Source organism: Rhinatrema bivittatum, chromosome 4, assembly GCF_901001135.1.
Source record: "Rhinatrema bivittatum chromosome 4, aRhiBiv1.1, whole genome shotgun sequence".
NCBI classification, from domain to species: domain Eukaryota; kingdom Metazoa; phylum Chordata; class Amphibia; order Gymnophiona; family Rhinatrematidae; genus Rhinatrema; species Rhinatrema bivittatum.
In genome coordinates, this window is record NC_042618.1 from 279,925,737 (window position 1) to 279,934,384 (window position 8,648).

The 8,648-nt window shown below is 51.9% G+C and overlaps 1 protein-coding gene across 4 annotated transcripts in view; it reads right to left on the reverse strand.

Moving 5' to 3' along the window:
- LOC115090703 (lymphoid-restricted membrane protein-like) overlaps positions 1-4,537 on the reverse strand; it is a 1,037,620-nt gene extending 1,033,083 nt beyond the window's left edge. For 3 of the 4 annotated variants that reach the window (XM_029600146.1, XM_029600141.1, XM_029600145.1), the window contains exon 1: positions 4,444-4,537. The gene's annotated coding sequence lies outside the window, so the exon portion shown is untranslated. Of the gene's footprint in view, positions 1-2,845; positions 2,906-4,443 lie in introns of those variants that run through there. The other variant, XM_029600144.1, reaches the window with a different exon arrangement.
- Between the last annotated feature and the right edge of the window lie 4,111 nt (positions 4,538-8,648).

The window sequence follows — 8,648 nt, forward strand, 5'->3', positions numbered from 1 at the left end:
GCATAGAGGGTCCCGGGATGTGGAGGTCCTCTGGTGGAGTTTGTGGCCGTATTATAGGAGGCCCCGGTTGCATGTGGACGAAGGTATGCAGACCTTTAAAGAATTCCTCCCAGGAGATAGATGCTGGGTCTAGACTAAGATGTGCCATGTCTCTGGGGAGCCCCGTTTGAAGGGGGGGGGGGGTCCCGCTGTGCAGTGCTAGGTCCAGCGTACTGTTCGAGAGGCTGGAACCCGGTACCAACTGGGGAGGGCCATGAGTTGGATCCCCTAGCGCCTCTTCGCACTGTATACACAGGGCCATGGCCTCCTCATGCTGTGCAGCTCTAATGTGGCATGCTGGGCAAAGGCCCTGAGCCTTGAGTTTCTTTTCCGGTGGTGCCATGGCTTGTGCGCATAAAATACAGTTGTGTACTCTGGTGCGAAGTTGTGCGCATTATTGTGCGCACAGATCGAAGTTATGCGCCCGGCACAGTAAGTGCGTGGCTATGCGCGTCGCTTGTGCGCGAGATTGTCGTGAGCTCGGCTCACCTCTGTGCACACGGATCGGAACGGCAGCGAACAGATCAAAATGGTGACGGCGACCACGCGGACAATACGGCGACCACCTCAGAGAGTCTCCACGTGAGAAGACCCTCTGATCTGACCGGGGTCTAGCCCTGCTAGTGCAGATCAACCCGGTGGCAGTGGTCCTGGCTGGCGACCTGTGCAACTCTGAGCTTCGGAGACCGGAAACTTTTAAATAGATTTCTACCTTACCTTGTCTCGGTGCTTCCCAGTCTCGTTCCGGGAGGTCTCCGGCTGCGGGGGGAGAGGGAAAATACCTTCACTGCCGCAGTTGAAGTTGCACCCGCTGCCTCTCAGCCTTACCCGATGTCGGGGGCTAGGTCCCCACCGAGGGTCGGCCGCCGGAATGAGGCTTACCTCCGAGAGATCGCGGAAATCACTTCGGGAATTCTCAACTGGGGGAAGGACCCAATGGGTGTCACCGCAGGAGAGCGGGACTCATCTGTAGAGGTAAGATTTCTTATTTTGGTTTTCTTTGGTAAAATTACTCTAACGATGTGCGAGCGTGCATAGAGTCCCTAACTGCTATGGAGATGGAAAATACTGAAGAGCTGCACTTGCTGCTGTTGTGATATCTCAGATGGAATGTCTGTATATAAAAAGATAATAAATAAAATATGTACTAGGGCTAACGTCAGATTGAAATCTGATCCATCTCCAACTGCTATCAGGAGTACACTATATCCATTGGTCCTGAGTCCCATCTGCTACACGCTAGGAAACAGTGATTTCTGCTTAGAAAGAGAAGAGGCTGAAAGACTGCTGCTGCAGAGGTTGTGAGAGTGTGTCTGCACTCTCACAACCTCTCCCTCTCCCTTAGTATTCCTGTCTTCCTTCTCCCTCTCCCTTAGTATTCCTGTCTTCCTTCTCCCCTCCCAATCAGGCATACATGATTGACCTTCCTCCTTCCCAATCCAACTGCTCTCTTCTTTCCCCGCCCCACCACTTCCTCCAGCCTGAGAGGCCCCTAATATTTGTATTACATTAATATATGGGAATGGGGCAAGTGGGAAGGAAGTGAGAGGGAAGGGGGGAGGGATCCCCTTTTTGAACTCCCATCTCACTCCCCTTCCTTCCCCTTTTTCATATCCCCTTTCCTTACCCCTCCATCACTCACCCACTTCTCCTATCCTTCTTCCCACTCACCCCATTCCTTCCATCTCCCTCTGGGTCATTCCCTTCCTACCCCTCATCGCCCATTTGACTCAGCCTCCCCAATCATCTGCTTCCTATGTGGACTAGTTCACCCTTGGATTTGGCCAGCCCACTGTGTGGTCCTCTTCAGCATTGCCGAGTGCCAATCTGTAAGCATTCTTCTTGTTGACGAGGGTGTCACTACTCAGCAGAGCCGCAAGGGTTTTGGTATTGCTGGTGAGGGGTGGGAAATCCCATCACCATGTCATGGAATGCTTGTTGCCACCCTGGGCTTGAGCTGCATTTGGATATGGATGAAAAGACCATGGGGATGTTTGCAGCCTGCATGAACACTTTCTGCTGCAGCATTGCCTTAAAACTCCTGTACTATGCCCTGCTTAATTCTAGAAACAATGGAGGCACGAGGGAGACCGACTTGTGATCCACCACATGGTGGGCGCCTGGGCCTGTGTTGATGCAGCATTAGTCAAAACCAGCCTCAATGTCTTCCTGGCTTTTTTGGTCACCACTCACACCTCAATTCATCAACAGAAATAGGGGAGATGGCAACTGAAGAACACGGGAAGATGGTGGGCCTGCAATGCAGCTATGTTACTGTGGGATCTGCTGTACATCAGCAATATTTGAACCTGCAGCAATTTTAATGGTTATCAACTGAAAGATAACTTTAACGATACCTTTTTGTAGGTCACATATGCAAGCAAATAAGTGGATGAACCAGCTTACCTGGTGCCATCCACCAGTTTCAGAAGAATGCAGTACAAGATTAGAGCTCAAGCAAACAGGTCAGTTGCTTTACACTTGTTAGTAGTCTGCACATAAACTGCACGAGGACACAACCACAATACAAAGCAGGAGCTTGGGGTAGACCAGGGGTGGGCAATTCCGGTCCTCGAGGGCTACAAACCAGGCGGGTTTTCAGGATATCATTAATGAATATGCATGAGAGAGACCTGCATACACACTGCCTCAGTTGTATGCAAATCTATTTCATGCATATTCATTAGGGGTATCCTGAAAACCCAACTGGTTTGCAGCCCTCGAGGACCAGACTTGCCCACCCCTAGGGTAGACCATGTGACCAACTCACCAGCACATGCACGATCCCCAATAGGCAGCTCCATACCTGCAAAACCACTGTGACCAACACCAGCCTCCTAGGAGCATTTCTGTATAGCAGAAGTCTGGCTACTCACTCTTGCTTCCTCACTATCAGGCAGATGTAATATTGGCACGTGTAAAATAGTCACTCATAATTGAGTGCCCACTCCACCTCTTCCGGGCACCCAATTTAATATTTAAATGGGCTGCTACCGTAAAAAGGAGGTACTAGGGGAAATTCTGCATCCCTAGCACCTCCTCAGTATTGAACACCCAGGAGAGGTGGTGGTCAGTGCAGGGTTAGGAAAACAAACGTTCAATTAATGAGCATCCATTTTCCTAATCTGACCACTCCCCCCCCCCAAAAAAAAAAAAAAGTATTTTCTGCTTTTCTGTTAACTATAGGGGATTCTCAAGAATTAACACCAGCTCTGGGGCAGGCTTTACTTTTTGAGAGTAAAAATGTGTGTATTGGGCACACATTTGTGGGTTGTTTTTTTTTTGGGGGGGGGGGGGGGTTTACAGTGATGGATAATTGCTAATAGCCTCATCAGCATGAATTTGCACACGATCAGCTCTATTAGCTACACAATGGTTTGGAGGCAAGTCCAAAACCCCTTATGCAATAAGGGGATTAACAGATCAAACTATGTACCTGATCCCACTGGTCTCTTAAGATCTCCCCCTCAACTACCATCGCTACTAAAGAGCAAAACAGCCTGCCTGAGCTCTGGCTTCAGTGACAAATTATGGATGTCTGCAATTGCTTCGATATGATGCAAGCTGGTGCAGAATACATATAAAGCATACAGCACAGTGATCCTTCAATACACACTTGTAACAGGCAGCTAAACCCAGCCTAGGTCACAAACGAAAATGAAATGCTGCCGATGAGAGATGCCCTGGACCAGCATGGGTATAATCGGAAGGAAGCAGACTAGGGTGCAGAACAGGGTGTACATTACAGAGAATCTCCAGTGCATGCTTTTAATAGACAACTGGGCCTGATCTGAAGCAGGAATTGAGACAGCTGGTGTTCATAACATGATGCAGAGGCGAGTGAACTAAGAAGCACACCACCAGCACTAAGGCCTGGGACCTGGCCCGGCAGGAAAACTGCTGGCCGCCTGCTTCCTACAAGTTAAGCCAAGAGGGTTGCCCTTCTCACACAGACATTACTACAAACACCTTCCTCACCCCCACCTTTTTCTTTGCTCCTGCTCACCCTTTTCACATTATCCTCCCCTAATGTTTTTTTCTCATTTGAAGCCTCACTGTCCCAGCCAGGAGGAGAAGAAAAAAAAAAAACAAAAAACATGAAGTCCTTCATCCCCAGCCAGAGCACAGGAGAGGACGACAGTAAACAAAGGCTTGCAGGCTCGAGGGCAAGAAAAAAAAAAAAAGAAGAGGAGAGATAACATCTATGGGATGAGAAAGCTGCTTCTAGTTACCCTTCTCTCACTCCCTCCTCCTAATCCTCTTCTTTTCTTTTTTGCCTCGGTTTCTAGTGTCCTCCCTTCACATAAGTCTTTCCTTTTGTGCATTGATTGCGTTTGTTTTGGTTACCTTACACACCGTCCCTCCCACAGAACAAGGATAATAAAAATTAGCTTTGTTCCTTACCGTTTAGTTAACGCTTCTTTTGGATCTTCTTTGAGAGATTTTTCTTTTCCCCTTCCTGCGTCTATAGTACGTGAGCAAGTGCAATTAATTTGCCTAATTAGCAGGTTTCCTTCCCAGGCCTTAAAAATAGTCTCCACCCCCCGTTTTTGGGTTTAGGGTTTTTGGTTTTTTTTTTAAACTCCCCTCTTAGAGAAGAAGAGGAACACAAGAGGGTATTTGGATTTTTTTTTGTGGTTTCTTTTTCTTTTCTTCTCAAGTAGCCTTTAGCTTAACTTCTCTAGGAAGGGTTAACCCCCTCCTCTCTTTTTTTCCTGCCCATAGAAGAGAAGGTGAAGAAACCTCTACTCTCCTTTTCTTTCCTTTCTTTCTCTTACTTCCCTGTCTAGGAAACAAGTTTGCCCCTGGTTTTCTTTTTTCAAGCTAGGCCTTTTTTCCCCAGTTTAGATCTGTCCCTTCCCATTTATATTTTTTTCTCCTTTTGTTTTTTCTTTGTAATGGCATCCAATCAGCCCAGCAAAAGCAAGAAAACCTCTACCCAAGCATCCCCACCCTTGATCCCGGAATGCTGACCCCCAGCGCAAGGCGGCCAAGTCCACACTCCCTTCTCTTTTATTGCCCAACCCCTTCACCCCCAAGGTAGTGAAGACCCCCACTGCCACAGTTGCCAGGAACAAACATGCTGGAAAGAGAAAAAAGGCAAAGTACATCTCTCCCGTGAGACCCCAGCAAAATTGACTGTGAACACCCCTTCCTTGCCCACCCCTTTCCTCTTAACCCCCCCCCCCCCAAAGGGGGCATCACCGTGGAAAGGGATATGTCCATTACCTTCCCCTCCCCCTCTTCTTCTGCAGCTCAAAAGGGCCACCTGGAGGCAACACCACGGATGCCACTGGCAATGCCACCGGGGGCATCGCCACTAGCACTATTGACACAAATGCCTCCCCTGCCACTGATGGTGCCGCTGCCACCACTGCTGCCATTGGGGGCCTCTCCCCTGGCACTACCCCGGCCTCCCTCCCCCTTGACAACCAGGCCCACCTACACAGCTGCGACTGCATCCAGAGTGAGAGCTGGAGAGCCCATCCCTCTCGACGGCTGGGGCCAGTGACCTCACCCTTAGGCACAGCCTGCATTGCCACATGCTGGCCTCACCCAACCCCCTCAGCTACAGCGTCACCCTGGCCAAACTGGTAAGTCCAAAACATGTTGTGGTGGCGGGAAGAATGAGTGGCAAGGCTGTGCTTTTAGTCAAGTCCCTCCAGGTGGTCCATAAGGCCTTTGAGGAGGGGCTTGTGGTGGAAAGGGTCTTCCACCAGATGGAGTCCATTGTGGGGCAGGGGACCTGTGTGGTGTTCAGTAATTACCACCACACCTCCCAGACATCTTAATAAAGCACCATCTTGGTGACCTGGGGCAGTTCACTATCCCCATCACCATCCTTCCAATAGGTCACCAGGAGAGGGAGTTGCAGCACATTTCCTCCTTCTTGAGGGAGGCCTGGGTACACCTGCCCGGGGATGGGGAAGAAGCCCAGCGGTGGAGGATGATCCCATGCCAGGGGGAGTGTTTAAGGTCTATTGGTCCATGGAGGAGGCTCTTTGTTTTTTCTGCCACAAGCTGGGGTAGCCACAGCCTCCTCTCACAATTCATCAGGTAAGGGCAGCAAGCCTCCTCCAGGCAGGATCCATCCCCCTGGCTCCAGGCCTCATCGGGCTGGTCGCAGCTCCCTTGAGGCAGCAGTCACCACCGCTGCCCTGGGTTCCAGGAGGTCGGATGCCACCCTACCTCACCTGCTGGAACATCACTCCACCCCTCCCCCGCCACTGGCCGAAGATCTTGCCACAGAAGCCCAACTGGAACTCAAACCTCTCCCTTTGACAGCTCCTCTCAATGCCAATGAGAGGTGCAAGAAAGAGAGGGAACAAGCCAGAGCGGCCAAAACAGCAGGCGAAGGGGGAAAACAGGCAGGATGGCCAGTGCAATTTCACCGATCTCCCTGCCCTACCGCTTACTATCCCTTCCTTTATGCCCCCTGAAGGAAGCACCAAGAGCCTAGAGAATGCGGCAGCAGCATCAACTGATGCTGTGCCAAAAACAGGCACAGAGCCCCTGGAAGAGGGTACCACATTAGAACAGGAACAGAGTAAGGCAAGGAAGACAGATCCTGAAGATAGGTAATTAGGGCCAGCTTTCCCACTTGTCCCGCCAATCCTCTCCCACCTCCAATCTCCAGTAGTGGAGAAAGAGCGGACACCCCACTTACCGGCCACTCCCTTCTCAGTGCAAAGAGAAGCCCAGGGACTGGACCCCCAAGCCATCTCTGGAGAGGAGGAGAAAGGTGGGGAGGGTCCAACCTCTCCTTCTCCCTCTCACCCCCACCACCTTTAGATAGGGCCAGGGCCTCCCGCCCTACCTGAGAGACTTTTGAGGCACCTCCTACCTTCCATACGAGCTCACCACCGGCTGAAGAAGCATCCAATGCTATGGAGGTCAATGGCAGGGAGGCCGGGCCCTCGGGACCTCAGCCCGGTGATCAGGGTGGGGAACTGGACCCACCCCCAGAGACTAGCTCCAGAGTCCTTGTGGAACACCTCCCCAAGGGTGGGAAATTTGAGAGTCCGCTGGGTGGGACAGTAGCAGGATCCATGGGTGAGGGAAAATCAGAAATGCTGGGCCCCCCCCCCTTGCCTGCCATGGAGGGTGCTGCCTCTTTGGAGGCCCCCCTCCCCTTGGCAGAGATCCCATTCCAACTCCCACCCCTGGATAACATCTCTGCTCAGCGATCCCTTGGGAGAAGAGGTGGGTCCCCTTACCAAGGAGAAGCCCCCGCCACTCTGTACCACCAAACCAGGACAGGTATCCAGTCAGTACAAACCTCCTGTCCTGGAAGGAGCCCCACTACCATGGGCTCCTGACCAGAGGTAGGAACCCATCAACCTAGAGGAAGGGGATATACCCAACATACCATCCCACCCTTGGAGATGGCAGCTAGCTGCCTGTCACTCCTTCCCACCTCCTGTCTTTGGTTGTCCCTTACCCACCCTTTATCATGACCCCAAGTGGCCTAGCACCACAGAGAGTGTGACAGAGCCCAAAGGGGGTTGGAGGGGAGGATGCCTCCAAGGGAAGGCACAGGAGAGGTTTTCAACCATGAAGAGCCTATTCTCACTAGGGTGGGAACAGGTCCCAGTCCTCCGAGACTGAGGTCCGGAGACCCGAAAAGGCAGGGATGATGGGAGAGAGACAATGAGCATGAGGCCGAGGAAAGAGGCCCAGGGCTGGCACAAAGTCCGGCGGCCTCTTGACCCTTGTCCCTACTGACGAACAATAGTCATGGAAATGGCTACATCAGAGTGGAACCAGGGAGGGGGATGTGAAGTGGCTGCACTCCTCCCTAGCAAGGAAAGAACAAGTCATGGACCATGCACGCTCCAGGAGGCTCTGTGATGGGGCTGACCGTGCACCTAACCTTTTTGCTTCTTGGCAGAGAATGGCTTTGACATTCTGCACCCGCAACACCAATGTCTGTGGAGCTAGGTTCTGCAGGCAGTGGGCACTCTCTGCCCTCCAGCACAGTAGGTACTTGATGGCCTTTTCATAGGAGACCCACACCATCCTGGATGCTGAAGTGGCCTGGCACCTGGAGTGAGATAGCCTTCAGTCACAACTCGGGAGTGGCTGGCGAGATGGCCATCTTGATTGCATGAGCCCCACAGGTGGAGGTGCTGAGCACCAAGACTGTCATGCCAGGCAGGGTGCTTCACGTGAGGGTATGGTTTGAGAGCTGCATCATGAACTGTGTGAACATATACATTCTCCCACTACTATGCCCAAACAGTGTTCTATCGCCAGTTGTCCAACCATCTCCATGACCTGGACTCTGAGGAGGAAGTGGCTCTCGGGGGCAACTTCAACATCGTCCTCGAACTGCTAGTCCGCAGCAGCCAGGAGTGGAAGGCAAGATCGACCAAGATCCTCCTGGAGATTGTTTTGCGTTTTGCTTTGGTGGATGTCTGGCAGCACCCAGGAGCCCGTTCTGGTTTCACCCTGGTAAGGGCGAGGGTGGGGGCAGGTGTCCCTCTCTTGGATCAACCAGTGGTATCTTTCCCATTGGTTGATGCACCAGGGTACAGAATACACAGTGGAGCTGGCCCCCCTACCAGACCACAATCTGGTGGCCTTGAGGGTGGTACAAAGCCAGGTCG